The sequence below is a fragment of the Acinonyx jubatus genome, chromosome B3 (assembly GCF_027475565.1).
Source record: "Acinonyx jubatus isolate Ajub_Pintada_27869175 chromosome B3, VMU_Ajub_asm_v1.0, whole genome shotgun sequence".
NCBI classification, from domain to species: Eukaryota; Metazoa; Chordata; class Mammalia; order Carnivora; family Felidae; genus Acinonyx; species Acinonyx jubatus.
In genome coordinates this window covers 119,594,628-119,609,058 of record NC_069386.1, presented here as the reverse complement: position 1 = coordinate 119,609,058, position 14,431 = coordinate 119,594,628, and the positions used below count along the sequence as shown (strand labels likewise).

The window sequence follows — 14,431 nt, the reverse complement described above, 5'->3', positions numbered from 1 at the left end:
GGAGTGGAGGGGAAGGGGAGAAACGCACGACCTTCACTTCCAAGTCCTTTTGTCTTTTTTTTTTTTTTTAATTTTTTTTTCAACGTTTATTTATTTTTGGGACAGAGAGAGACAGAGCATGAACGGGGGAGGGGCAGAGAGAGAGGGAGACACAGAATCGGAAACAGGCTCCAGGCTCTGAGCCATCAGCCCAGAGCCCGACGCGGGGCTCGAACTCCTGGACCGCGAGATCGTGACCTGGCTGAAGTCGGACGCTTAACCGACTGCGCCACCCAGGCGCCCCGATGACCCAAGTCCTTTTGTCTTAAGCTACTTCAGCAAAACCATGAGCAGCAGCAAATAGCAGGTGACCAGAGGACGTGCCGGCTGTGCTCTGGGGAGAAGAGACACTCCGCTGGAGTCAGACTGGCCTGGAGCCACTTTGGGTTCGGCGCTTTTGTGCCTACGTGTGGGTGTGTGCAGTTGTGGCCATTAAAACCTCTCTGAGCCTCAGTGTTCTCATCTGTCAAGTGGGCTCCTCACACCTGCTCTGCCCCTCCCCCGGGGCGTGCAGAGGATTAAAAGGAGTAAGGAGGAATGTGAGGTTACTGAGTGGCACCAGGACCTCAGAGCGGGGACGTGGTTCAGGCTGTTGCTCTGTTGCCTGAGAAGCTCTCCGAAAAGCCTGGCCCAGTTTGCAGGCCTGCGCACACGAGGTCCCAGCTCAGAAGGGATCCTGGGCCCAACAACAGCTTGTCTGCGGTACCGAAGGACAGACATTCCTCCACGCCTGCCCCCCACACCCCACACACACCCTCTGCTTCTGAGAAGACCTCCCCATCTGCCAGCTCTTTTGGAGGGGACATCTCAGTTCAAACAGTGCCAGAGGCAGTCAACACTGTTGATCAGCACTGTCACCAAAGCTTGGCCAGCCAGCCCAGAGTCCCTGGGCAACCCACCACTGAGCAGGTAAAGGGGGAGCACACGGGAAGAAGGGGGCTCCCGGTCACTAGGCATGTGCAGGCACGTGCACCTTTCTCCTTATGGCCATTCATCCTCCAGCTGGCCCTTTGCAGTAGGGATTATTTCACTTTGCTGTGAACACAGAGGTGAAGCGAGCAGTAATGAAGCAGGTGGAAACTCAGCTCCCAAGTGCCCCCTGGACAAGATGTCTGTGTGTGCCTCGTTCTCATGCTCCCATGCCCCCTGACAAAGCAGTCGGTTTCCCCATGGGGCTCAGCTGACCTCTGAAGCATTTCCAGCCTATTGTCAAATCATTGCCACTCAGACGCCTGAGGTGATGAGACCTCCACATCAAAAAGCAACCAACAGCCATACCCCTGCCAACCGGCCATCTTGCTCATCTGTATCTCCAAAGACCTCAGGACGCCTTTCTCTTTTGACAGGATCTCATGGCCTGAGGCCAGCATCCCTCTGGCGGGCACAATCTAAGGAGACTCAGCCAGAGTGCAGAGCGGCCTCCTGTCTCCAGGGTCGCCTTCCTTGCCGAGGCCATTCGGTGAAGGGAGCACTCGTCTGGCTTCCCACTGGAGGCTGCCCTGGCCCCTCCGCCCCTGGTCCTCTGGATGCCAGAGCCCTGGCTTGGCATGAACAGGGGTCTGCAGGCACAGGGCCGTGCCCTACCTCAGCCACCCCCAGCCCAGCTCTTCTGACCCCGTCTTGAGGGTGTTCATGCAAGACAGCAGAGTGAAAGGGTGGGAAAAACAGACAGTGGGAGCCCAGGACACTTGGATCCTGGTACTGCAAGCGGGTCCAGGCTTCAGTTCCCTTTCGGAACATGACGAATCACCAGGAGCAGGCAGGAGGTGAAAGCGGGCATCCCCTCCACCCCCGCCCAACCCTGCCTCCGCATGCTTCAGTAACAGCCACAGGGTGCTGGGAAGGAACATGGAGGCTTGGTTGCATTCCGTTCCCTAGAAACACGGGACACAGAGCTCTGGCCAACGGGTGCTCTTCTGAAGGGCCACCCTTGGTTTGCCCATGGGCGTCTAGACAGATCTAGAACAAGGACACACACGGTACCTCATGAGCTGCCCAGGTTCTCATCTCAGCTCCCCCTGGGACCCAATTTTGCACCAGTTCCACCCGCCAACTCATGGCAAGAACAAGGAGTCCGGTCCACACCACCCGTGCTGGCGTGTGAGTAGGCCAGGAAAACCAGTCTCTCCCAGGAGAGAGAGGAGGAGAGGACACGGGCCCCATCACAGGCAACACAGTGCACTAAAAGCTGCTGATCTCACTTCCTCAGAGTGCTTTCATTACGGCGGGTCCCAGAGCGAGCCTACCCAAGGCCCTAAAGGCCCCCCGTGGACTCTCGCACCCTGGACGCTGTGTGCAAAGAGCTCTTATGCCTATTATCTCCATAGTTCTTCCACCAGCTGCTTCCCAGGAGGAAGCAGAGCTGAGAGTCTCTGGGATGTGAGAGTCAGTGGGGAAGATACCGGCCGGCAGCAAGGTCTGCTGTGCCACCAGTCACCAGCATTTTAGTGCGTGGGAATCCTGTTAAATAGCACAGGCAGTCGAGGAAGGGGAATGGAGCCTTCAAGGGCCAAAACACAACTTGAGGTACGTTGGGGAGGAATGGCCTGCCTTCCAGGCCTTAGAAGGGTGGCTTCGACTGGCCACGGGGGAGAGGGCGCCCTCCACAGAGGAAACAGCCACATTTTCCCCATAGGGGCTGGAAACAGATAGCTCCAATCTATACCACAGACTCCAGGAATAACACCGCCCATCCATAATACATGCTTGACATGTTTCCAGAGCCCTCCCACCCAACTGGGGAAGGTGTTTTCATGCCCAGTTGTCAGGTAGGAAAACCAAGGGCAGAGCGCCAGCCAACAGGGACTCTGGTCCAGAACCAGGTGCCATGCTCCTCTGCTAGTGGTTCTTCTGCCACGAGCCAGGAGCCTCTCTGCAGCCTGCCCCTGCCCACCAGCTTCCCAGGACTACGGAGCAGTGGCCTTCCTCCTGGTGAAGGGCTGGAAAGGACCCTCGGAGCATCCAGATGCATGGCGGGTCCTCTTCTCTCTCTGGTATTGTACTGTCACCCCATGGACAGCTAGTTCTGATCCGGTTTACTGGGAACATCATCCCTTCCCACAGGTCGCCCCAGTGATTGCTGGCAATTGATCATCAGGTAGCCCAAGGCAGAATCACCAGGGGCCAGCTTCAGGGGTCCTGTGCTCAGATAGTGTATTCAAAGAGCAGCAACTCATGAGCTAGGCACAAGGTAACTCCCTTTCACGCAGAATAAGGCTGGGTTGGGCAGAAACTCCCTTCCTGTGATGAGAAGTAACTGAAGGCACTGGCCCCATGGGTCATCTCCCAGGGGCGACCACAGCTGCTGGTACCAGGGCAGGCGGGATAGCTGCACTTGGCTCCAGAGGCCCAGAGAAATGGTGTCTTTCCTGTGGGGGCACGATGGGAAGGCAACCAAGTGACTTTGGCTCTTCTAGCTGCTTCTTTTCCAAGTAACTTGAAAACATCTCATAAAGGAGAAAGTGCTAAAGCTGTCCCCTCTCCCTGACACCCCCTTCACCCCTTAGGAGGTACTCACAGCCTCACCCTACCAGGGCTGGGGGCTGGGGGACCAGAGGAGAGAGCAAGGGGCCTCATCCACAGCCCTGTGGTGGGCCAGGGAGTAAGAGACCTGCGTGTAGGTGAGAGACCTGGAGCAACTCGCTGCACCCTCTGTGCCTCGGTTTCCTCACCTGCACCATGGCGCTGGCTGGCTCCAGCTCTGAAATAAAACACAGCTCTCCCCCTACCTCAGTTTTCCCCCAGAGAAAGTCATCTGCCTCAGGCAGAAGGAAGACAAGGTGAATTCGGGAAAAGCTCACCTCCAAGAGCCACAGATCCAACAGCAGCCCATCCATTTCTCCTGGGGACAGGAGCTGGGGAGAGGCCAAGGGTGGGATGCTACACCACAGAGGGCGGCGTAGGGAGAAGGCCATCTTACCAACATGGTTCCCCGGCCTCTTCTCCAGTGAGACACAGGCCATCAAAGGAGAAAAAGTCCATCTCTTCATCCCCTGTCCTTCCCACTGCGGCCTGGGAACGTGCAGGTTTTCATCAAGGCCGGTACAGAGACTAAAGCCAGAACCAGGTTGCCCCCTCGGGCCTTCCTCTCCCAGAAGCCAACTCTCCTCTCCCTGAACCCACGAGGATAGTAGAGGCCCACAGTTCGGTCTGCTCAGATGAACGTTTTTTGGGAGTAATTTTCTCCCGTCCCCAGACAATTCTTATCCCTGCGCTGTTCACACCCAGAACACCCCAAGCCCCATACAGAAGTTGCAACCTCCTCCATTCTCAGGAATGGGGCAAGGGGGGCGCTGGGGTGGGGCGGTGCTCCCCAAATTGGACCAGAGATCTAGAGAGCAAGACTGGCCCCTGCCCCTCCAGAGGACATCAGATCAAGGCAGTGCCTGGGAGGCCAGCTGTAGGACCTGCTAAGTGACCTTGGTGAAGCCACAGCACCCCAGGCCTCAGTTTCCCCAGGTCCATCGTCCAAATCCGAAGCTCCTCTCTCCAGGCCAAGATAAGGATGGAGGCAAGAACCTTTCTTTGGAAGAATATAAGGTGGCACCCTCTACCCCCGGGCCCAGGAGCCCAGCCCACAAGCACAGAATGAGACCTCCACCCGGCCGCGCAGCAGTGACGCTGTCATAACTCATAACGGTGAAGTAGACTGCGGGGGAAGCGCACACCGCTCCCAGCCCAGCCAGTGGGCGGCACAGCCCCGGGGAATCCCTGGGTGGGGGTGATCCAGAGAGGCAACCCCACCTGGCTGTAATGCAGGCGGCGGCGGCGGCGGCGGGGGAGGGGGGGGTGCCTCCTGCCCCACCCTCCCCCCAACCCAGTGAAGATGGTCGACCAAGCCACGGCCCTCCCGGATACACGGCTCATTCCACCTTTCCCTGGGTCCAGGCCGGCAGACAGCCTGCATGGCAAGGGAGTGTGGCGCAGTCTCCCCCACCCCCACCCCTCCCAGGCCGAGGTCCCGGAAAGCTGAGGGCAAGCAGTCCCTCCCCACCCCCTCCCCTGTCCAGGACCCGGATTCTGCGCCCCTTCTCCCGGCCGGAGCACTCCTGGCTCGTACCACCAGCGTGCTCACCATATCTGCGCCCTGAGCGTCACGACCCAGCCCCAGGCAGGGTGCACCGGCCGCCGGGACACGGTGACAGGCAACACGCTCCTTACCTGGGAGGAGACAGCCAGCCGGTCCTCGTCGCGGGCCTGGTGAAGCCAGCCCCACCTGGCAAGGGACTGTCAGCAAATTCCCCTCTGCATCACCGCGGGAGCGGCATCCCGGCTCCTCCCCGGCAGGAGCCAACCTTGGCTCCGCCCCAAGACTGCTCTGACCCACGGGGGAACCCAGGCTGGATTATCTTATACGAAGCCCCAGGCTCCGCCTCAGAGACCCTGTAGCTACCAGGAACCATCTGCAAATTACCATTGCAAACGCACAAGGCTGCCGGTCCCTTGCTGCAATGGCTCCAGCACCCTCTGTTGCCCTGGGCCTCGGCAGCCAGCCGTCTCGCTGCTCTCGGCCCACCCTACGACCTCACCGCCACTCCAGGCTCTCCTCCGAGGCTTGTTCCCCTCCCCACGGATGCCAGCCAAAGCCAGAAAAGATGCACAGCCACACAAAGGTAGCAGGGTTCTGCCCCGCCCAGGGACCAGCTCCTGGCGCCTAGTGCCTGGTACCCAGTTCTGCCTCCTTCCCCAGCAAAGGAGAGGTCTACAGATTGGCCACAGCCCTGCCTAGGAGACCCAAAAGGAATGGGCTGGGTCATTTCCAGTGTGCTCGAGCCACAGTCCTGCATGTCTCCAGTTTCATCCAAGTCCTGGCTACTCTGCTGGAGACAACTGCTTAGGGGGCCTGGAGGCAGATACCAGTGTTTGAATCCCTAAAGATCGGTATACAGAGTGAGGGGTAACAGTGAACGTGGCCCTCACTTGCCCAGGCAGGGGCTCAGGCACATTAACTTAATAGACATTATCTGCTATGGGTGCTTTCGGTGCAATAGCTAATGGGTGAGGAGGGCTACGGACCAGTCTCTGAAAGGGACTCTCCCCAGTTTTATGACACTAAGATATTGCTTGGCAGGACTTGCTGGCAACAGGCAGAGAAGGCCATAGAGGAAGCAGTTGAATACAAGGCTGGAGGGATGCTGGAGGGAGGGTAGCTGTGCTTCCATGGACTGGTTACCCCTAACATGCTGCACAATGGCCCCCTCCCAGACTGGCGCACCTTGGCTATGTCCTTCCCAGCCACGCACCTACTCCCCACCTCACAACTTGGTTCTTCTTACCCAGCCACCCTGTGAAAATCCAAAGTGAGCCACTAGACAGATTCTTTCAACATCTATCCATTTCTTCACTCACTCATTCATCCGTTTTTCATTTATGGGACAGGAAGGCTTTGGGACATCTACTGTGCAGTGTCAACAGGGCATCAGGGGCTGGGGTCCAGGCCCAGGCTCAGCTGTTAGTGTGCTGTGTGACCTTGGGTAGCTCACTCAGTCCCTCTGACTTTGTTTTCCCCTCTCATCTGTAATCCTGAGAGGGCTGGGCTAGCGGGAGTCTAAGGCCTCTCTGGCCCTAACACTTCTGGGACCGCTTCTAGGATAAGGGCTGGTGGGAACAAAGATTAACCCCGATAAATCCAAGAGCAGTGTTGAAGAGGCCTAGCTTCCTGGATTCGAATCTAAATATGGGGCTTAACCTCTCTGAGCATCACTCTTTACACATATAAAATGAGGGAAATAATAATAACCTTAAAGGCTGGTTGTGCGGACGACATGAGATACTGTGTACAAAACAGGTGCTCAGTGAAGAGTAGTAGTTGTTGCCATTGTTATGGTGCTGGTGCAGAGAGAAAAGCTTGCCCTCTCTTTTCTCTGCTTCCTCATCACAGAACTAGTGTCTTGACCCCAGGATGGAAGGACTAAGCGTCTTGTGTAATGAGGCTAATAGCTGTTCCTTTAGAAAGGTCCTGTGTTAAGTGGGAAAAAACATGGTTTTCAGACCCAGTTGAACTTTAGTTCAGAGCTGAGCTTTGTCTCTTACTCTGTGACCTTGTGTAAGTTACTTAACCACGCTGAGATTAACTTCCCCATCTGTCAGAGAGGTGCCCGGACACAAATCAAAGGAGCCCCATAATAGTACCTACTCCCATAGAGTGGCTAGGAGTATAAAGTGCCTGGAAGGTGCTTAACTCAGTTTTTCACATACAGAAGACCTGAGTCAATGTCAGAAAGACCCAGATGAAAAGAAAGGAAGAGACTACACTGAAATTCCCAGGCCTCCTGGACCGAGTGTCCTGTGAGGAAACAGAGTTGTGGGTATTCTAGCCCAGACCAAGAGCTGTTTCAGGTCTCCAACCCCTTCACCAAGGTGCCACCCACACAGAATCGGTGCAACCGGCCTCCCTAGATGAGCCTGACCCTGGACATGCCCTCTGGTGGGAGCTGAGGCCAGAATGGAAGGCTGGAAGCAGGTCTTCAAAGGCCTCCAAGACAAGGCACAGAAGTTTGGATTTTACTTAGGCCAAAGGGAGCCATGGAAAGTTTTTGAGCAGAAGCAAGGGATAAGACTGATAAGACCCAAGACCTGGAAGGCATCACGGATATACCCGCAAAGAGGAGGAAGGAGGACCCAGGAAAATGCCACATGGCCTGTGTGTGATACAATCAAAGAGATGACCCCAATGTCCTAACCAATTGAACACCAACCTCCTAGATGAGTGTCAAGCCAGTAGAAGGTACTCAGTAAAGGTGGATAAGAATGAATAGCTGAGACTTTGTGGATTTGGGAGGCGTTTGAAGGAGAGGTGTTTCCAAACCGTGGATGCTGAGAACATTTTTCATGCTCTCATGTGGATTGAGGTAGGTGCTCCCTGAAAGACAATAACTGTTATCCTATTGTCTTTATGATTGCTTTGTTAACCTCCAGCAGCTTGTCTGGAGACATAATCCAGAACAACAGCAAAGAAACCAAGGGCCTCTGAGCAACCCAAACAGTTGGGGTTGGAACCGTCAAACTGTCAACATCGGGTGCTCTCTGTGCAGAAGAGCACCTTGTATCTTCAATGCAAGCCCACCTACATTTACTCTACACACAATTTTAACAGACCCAGTGTAGCAGAGACTGCCAAGGGCCCCCTTATAATCTCTCCTTCCCATTTCCTTTTAGCACTAGAGCTTTCAAGATTAAAACTTGCATTCATGGCTCCCCTGCCAGAGACTACATATCCCAGCCTCCCTTGCAGCCAGGAGCAGCAATGGGACTAAGTTCTAGCCAATGAGATATGAGTGAATGTGCTTTGTTTCACTTCTGGACATTCTTAAAAGGAGGCTGCCTGCTCCCAGCTTCCTCTTTCCCCTTGCGTAGACTGGGCCATGGGCGTGGGGATGGAGGTGGGGGGGGGGGGGCAGCTTTGATGAAGCTGACAAGAGCAACATCCTAGGGTTGGTCAGTCAATCAGACACTAAGAACCTGTTTCATGATGACCCGGAAGAGAAGAGCCCTGGACTGCTGACCACAGAGACTGTTGTCTCTGTGACAACAGCTGAACCAATAGCTTAACTGATAAACCTAGTCTCCTGATTTTCAAGCCCACAGCAGAGGGGCAGGAAGAAGAAAGAACTCATAAAAAAGCAAGCACAGTGAAAGCAAGAGTAAGAGGACATAGAACAACTGTGAAACAAAGTCATTTAGTTCAGGGTTGCTCCAAGAGGCTTGGGGACATCCTTGTATTATAGGGTAGTGTTGGAAATGTGCTGAATCATTAGGGAAGATTAGTTCTGAGCAAATATTTTATTTTAAAATGGAAGCAATGGTCTATTTAGAAAGTATTTCTTTTTATTTTTAATGTTTATGTATTTTTGAGAGAGAAAGCAGGGGAGGGGCAGAGAGAGGGGGACAGAGGATCTTAAGTGGGCCCCACACCGACAGCAAAGAGCCTGATGTGGGCTCAAACTCATGAACCATGAGATCACAATCTGAGCCGAAGTCAGATGCTTAACCAGCTGAGCCACCCAGGTGCCCCTAGAAAGTATTTCTAATAAAAAATGGTTAACATAAAATAAAATATACGCTTAATGGTTGGAACCTTCATTATCCAGAAAATTCAGCCATCTAAAATGATAATTTTCTTTAAGAGTCAGAAAGCAGGAATTTTGATTTTTGATACATTCTCTCCCACTAGATTATAAGTCAGATTATATCTTTTTTTTCTTTTTATTCCTAGTATCTAGCACAGTGCCCTGACTCAATAAATACTTCTTAATGGCAATGGGGGTGAAGTCTGTGTTATCTTATCTTATATCCCCGAGCTTAGCAAGGTCTTACTGATTTGGATTATTAATCAGTGACATTTCTTGAGGTCCTTCACCATTCTCATGAAGGGGTGCAAGCACATAGCCCTCACCAGAGTGTTATGGACTCATGGTGACTCTGGGACCTCCCCACTGTTGTCTAGAGATCATTGCATCCGAAACATTCCCCTGATAAAGGCCTACATGCACAAGGATTTCAATGGCAGAATTGAATGTAATTGCTAAAAACAAACGCAACTACACAACCTACACAACTGTTCATGGCCTTTCTGCACTGCCCTGATGAGATGTTCAGGAAAACTCGAAATGACAGGAAAAAGGTGGGAGACCCAGGAAAGAGTCATCTAGGTGTGCTCACTGCCTGTTTTTAATTAGTTTGACTCTACTGGTTTTAGGCTTCAAGGCAGGAAAGCTACACTAGAGTCCCCATCACCCCAGGCCTGGTGTGAGTTTAAGACTGCTGGGTGCTAGATAAGACTATGAGGGAGTAAGCAGGGGAGGGGGGCAGCGGGTCCAGAGGTGATGGGCACGAGACTCCACAGCTTTTGCTATAAGACCCAGAATGTAAACTCATTTTAAGGCAGAACCACATCACTATTCACACTGTAAGTGACAATCAAGATACTCTAGGGTATCCCCTGTCCCCAAGGACCAAATCAAAGCTCTCTGAGAATGTGAGTCCATTTTTGGAACTTGGGTTTCTGTCACACACTCTAATCTGCTTTTCTGAAGAGAAAGGAATTTGCTTTCCTGTGCAGAAGGCAGAGGAGCACTGGGGAAAACTATTTTCCCAGTGTCTTCCATCTAACCAGACATAAGGTTGTAGATTTCAAGATAGAAAAAGGTCTCAGACTTCAGTCCAGAAACATAGCAAAAACCCCTCATTGGAAGCTGGCATTCCCCAGGTTGGTGGGGCCAGAGTAGAGAAGCCAGGTCCCAATAACAATTTGGCCCTCCAAAGCAGAGAATCTAGGCCTCCCCTGTGCTGGCACAGCCTGGCCTCCCTGCCCTCCCCTCCCCTTAGCCTCAGGCTGGAGCCCGACTCACCAACGCCCCACCAGGTAGATGCTCTTAGCTAGTAGCAGCCTCTTTTACTAGTACTTCTCTCCCGGAAGAGGGGAAATTCATGACGGGAAATTCATGACAGGTGGGAGGTCACTTTCATCCACCACCAACAGCCACTACCAATTACCAATATTAGAAACTTCTGGCGGCCCGGTCAGAGGCAGATGTTGATGATGTCACAAAGGAAGCACCTCTGTTGTGCTGGAACTCTGGAGGCATTTGAGAGGGAGGGGTCTCTAGAATTGAAATAAGCTTGAGCATGACCAGTCAGATCTGAGTGTTGGAAGCCTGTGCAGATTCACCTCAATTCTGTCTTGAGTCTGGCTGAGGCCCTGCAAGATTAGGTCGATAAGAATACTTGAGTCTTCATGTTGATATTAAGGCTAAAGACCATCCAGGTGGATCCTCGCAGGATGGAAATATGGCTTTCCTATTTTTTCTGGGCTACAGAGAGAGGATCCCCTCTTCATTTCGAGGTTCTTGAAATCAACTCTGTTATATCCATTCCACTGGGAGTTGGCATCTGTTTCAGTATACGAGCCCTTTTTTTTGTTGTTTTATAGCCTTTATTAACTTCATGAAATATAATACACATACAAAAACGTATATATATATATAATATACAAATGAGCACTATAATGATTAATCGTAAAGCAAAATTGTGTAACCACTACCCAAATCAAGAAATACGACATTATCACAAGACATTTCTCTGTGTTGCTTCCCAATCACGCTCCTTCTGCCTCCATCAGACCTCCATCCAGAGATAACCAACCCTATCCTGACCTTAAGGGCAATCCTGTTTTCTCTTTCTTTCACTTTTGCCATCTCCAATCCATATAGTTTGGTTTGGTCTTTTTTTTTTTTTTTTTTTTAAGTTTATTTATTTTGAGAGCAACAGAGTGCGAGCGGGGGAGGGGCAGAGAGCAAAGGAGGATCCCAAAACGGGCTGGAAGTGCTGTCAGCTGTCAGTGCAAAGCCCCGACACCGGGCTCCCACCCACAAAACTGTGAGATCATGACCTGAGCCCAAATCAAGGGTCCAAAGCTTAGCCAACTGAGCCACTCAGGTGCCCTGGTTTGGTCTGTTTTTTAAGTGAACATTAATGGAATCAGAGTCTCTATATACTTTACATTGGGCTTCTCTTAACATATCTCCATGTTTTAGCATGAAGTTGTAGTTTATTCATTATTACTGTATAGTATGCACTGAACTCTCACCGTTGGCTGCCCTTCTGGCTCTGTGCAAGCAGAAAGTAAAAGGTAAAACAGAGTTGTAAACTGCCTGGCTGAGTTTTGAAGGATTGCCCCAACACAAACATAGAGTCCATCTCCAAAGACTGGGAGATGTTTTTTCTTGTTGTTGTTATTATTCCAGATGTTTAAATAAACCTCCATCAAATCACTAGCTTACCACAAAGCTACTGGAATAGAGACTTCAGTGGCCATGGAAAACAACAAATATAGATTTTGCAAAATTAGTTCAGAAAAGACATTAGGCAAACAACTTCTACATCAACCAGCAACAACACAACCCTGGAGAGAGAAAGCCTCTAATTCCCAGATGTGCCACATTATAATATTCAAAATGTCTAGTTTTCAACAAAAAAATTATGAGGCATGAAAAGAAACAAAAAGGTATGGGGCACCTGGGTGGTTCAGTTGGTTAAGCACCAGAGCCAAAGCTCAGGTCATGATCTGAACCCACAGTTTTGTGGGTTGGAGCCCTGTGTTGGGCTTTGTGTGGGTAACTCAGAGCCTCGAGCCTGCTTCAGATTCTGTGTCTCCCTCTCTCTCTACCCCTCCCCCACTCATGTTCTGTCTCTCAAAAATAAATAAACATTTAAAAAAAAAAAAAGAAACAAAAAGTATGGCCCACATACAAGAAAAGAAATGGTTGGTAGAAATTGTTGCTAAGGAAGCCCAGACATGGAACTTCCCTCAAAAGATTTTAAGCTGACCAATTAAAATATGCTCAAAGAGTAAAGGAAGCCATGAGAATGATGTGTCACCAAAAAAAGAGATAGAAATTATAAAAAAGAGAAAAAAAAATTTTTTAAAGTCCAAATAGAAATTCTGCAGTTGAAAAGTACAATAACTGAAATGAAAAATTTACTAGACAGGCTCAACAGGGTTAGGGTTATGAGCAGATAAAAGAAAGAATCAGCAAATCTAAAGATAGGTCAACTGAGATTATCCAGTCTGGGTAGAATAAAGAAAAATGAATAGGGGCACCTGGGTGGCTCAGTTGGTTGAGCATTTGACTCTTGATTTTGGCTCAGGTCATGATCAGGTTTATGGGATCAAGCCCCACATCGGGCTCTGTGCTGAGCATGGAGCCTGATTTAGATTCTCTCTCCCTCTCCCCGCTCTCCCCTGCTCATGCTCTCTCTCTCCCTCAAATAAAAAAGAAAAAGAAAAATGAATAGACCCTAAAAGGCCTGTGGTACACAATCAAGAATACTAAGGTGTGCATGATGGGAGAGCCAGAAGAAAAGGGTGGGGGGGAGGGTGCATAGAAAGAAAATTTGGAGAGATAATGGCCCCACACTTTTCAAATCTGATGAAAAACAATCTACACATCCAAGAAATTCAATGAAGTACAGACAGGATGAACTCAAAGAGATCCACACCAAGGCATGTTATAATGAAACTGTTGAAAGACAAAAGAATTTTGAAAACAACAAGAGAGAAGCAGCACATCATGTACAAGGAAGGCTTGAGAAGATTAATAGCTGATTTACTGTTGGAAACCATGGAGACCAGAAGGCAGTGGGATCGCACATTCACAGTGCTGAAAGAAAAGAACTGTCAATCAATATCTCTATCCAGCAAAATTATCCTTCGAGAATGAAGGAGAAATAAGACATTTCCAGATAAACAAAAACTGATATAGCTCACCATTAGTACACTTGCCCTTTAATAAGTGCTAAAGGAAATCCTTCAGGATGAAATGGAAGGACAGTAGATAGTAATTCAATTTCACATGAAGAAATAAAAAACACTGGTAAATGTAACTGTACAGGTAAATATAAAAGTCAGTATTAATGTGTTATTGGTTTATGTAGCTCCTTTCTTTATTTGATTTAAAAGACAAATACATGAAACAAAAATTGGAAATCTATGTCAATAGGTACATAATATATAAAGATGTAATTTGTGACAATAGCAACATAAAAATGGGTACAGAGCTATATGGGGCAAAGCTTTTTGCATACTATTGAAACTAATCTGAGCTAGATTATTCTAAATTAAGATGCTAATTTTAATCATCAGAGCAACCACTAAGAAAATAACTCAAAAATATATAATAATAAAAATGACAAAGAAATTAAAATGAAAATAAATGTCTAACACAAAAATGGTAATGGAGAAAATAAAAAGAGCATAAGGCATACAGAAAACAAATAGCAGATTAATGGAAGTATGTCCTACCTTATCAGTAATTACTTCAAATGTAAGTGGATTAAACTCTCCAACCAAAAGGCAGAGACTGGGAGAATGAATTAAAAAGAAATATCTGGGGGACCTGGGTGGCTCAATCAGTTAAACATCCGACTTCAGCTCAGGTCCTGATCTCCTGGTTCATGAGTTTGAGTCCTGCATCAGGCTCTCTGCTGTCAGCACAAGCCCACTTCAGATCCTCTGTCTCCCTCTCTCTCTCTCTCTGCCCCTCCCCTGCTTGTGCACGCACATGCTCTCCCTCTCTCAGAAAATAAGTAAATGTTTAAAAAAATAAAAAGAAATAAAAAGAAATATCCAAGCATATGCTCACAAGAGACTCACTTTAGATTCAAAAACACAAAGAGGTTGAAATTAAAAGGATGAAAAAAGGTATTCCATGCAAACAGTAACCAAAGAGAGCTGGAGTGGCTATACTAATATCAGAAAAAATAGACTTTAAGACAAAATTGTTAGAAGAGATGAAAAATGACATTATATAATAATGAAAAAAAATTATATATATAAATATATAATAATAATATATAAAAAGGTCATTCTCTCAAGAAGATATAAAAATTGTAA

The 14,431-nt window shown here is 49.4% G+C and overlaps 1 protein-coding gene across 12 annotated transcripts in view; it reads right to left on the bottom strand.

Moving 5' to 3' along the window:
* The window catches only part of TMEM63C (transmembrane protein 63C), an 82,914-nt gene that overhangs the window by 63,379 nt on the left and 5,104 nt on the right, over positions 1–14,431 (bottom strand). For 2 of the 12 annotated variants that reach the window (XR_008299557.1, XR_008299558.1), the window contains exon 1: positions 5,200–5,581. The exons of 1 other annotated variant lie outside the window; for it this stretch is intronic. The gene's annotated coding sequence lies outside the window, so the exon portion shown is untranslated. 9 more of the 12 variants (XM_053224772.1, XM_027066252.2, XM_053224775.1 and 6 more) reach the window with 9 other exon arrangements.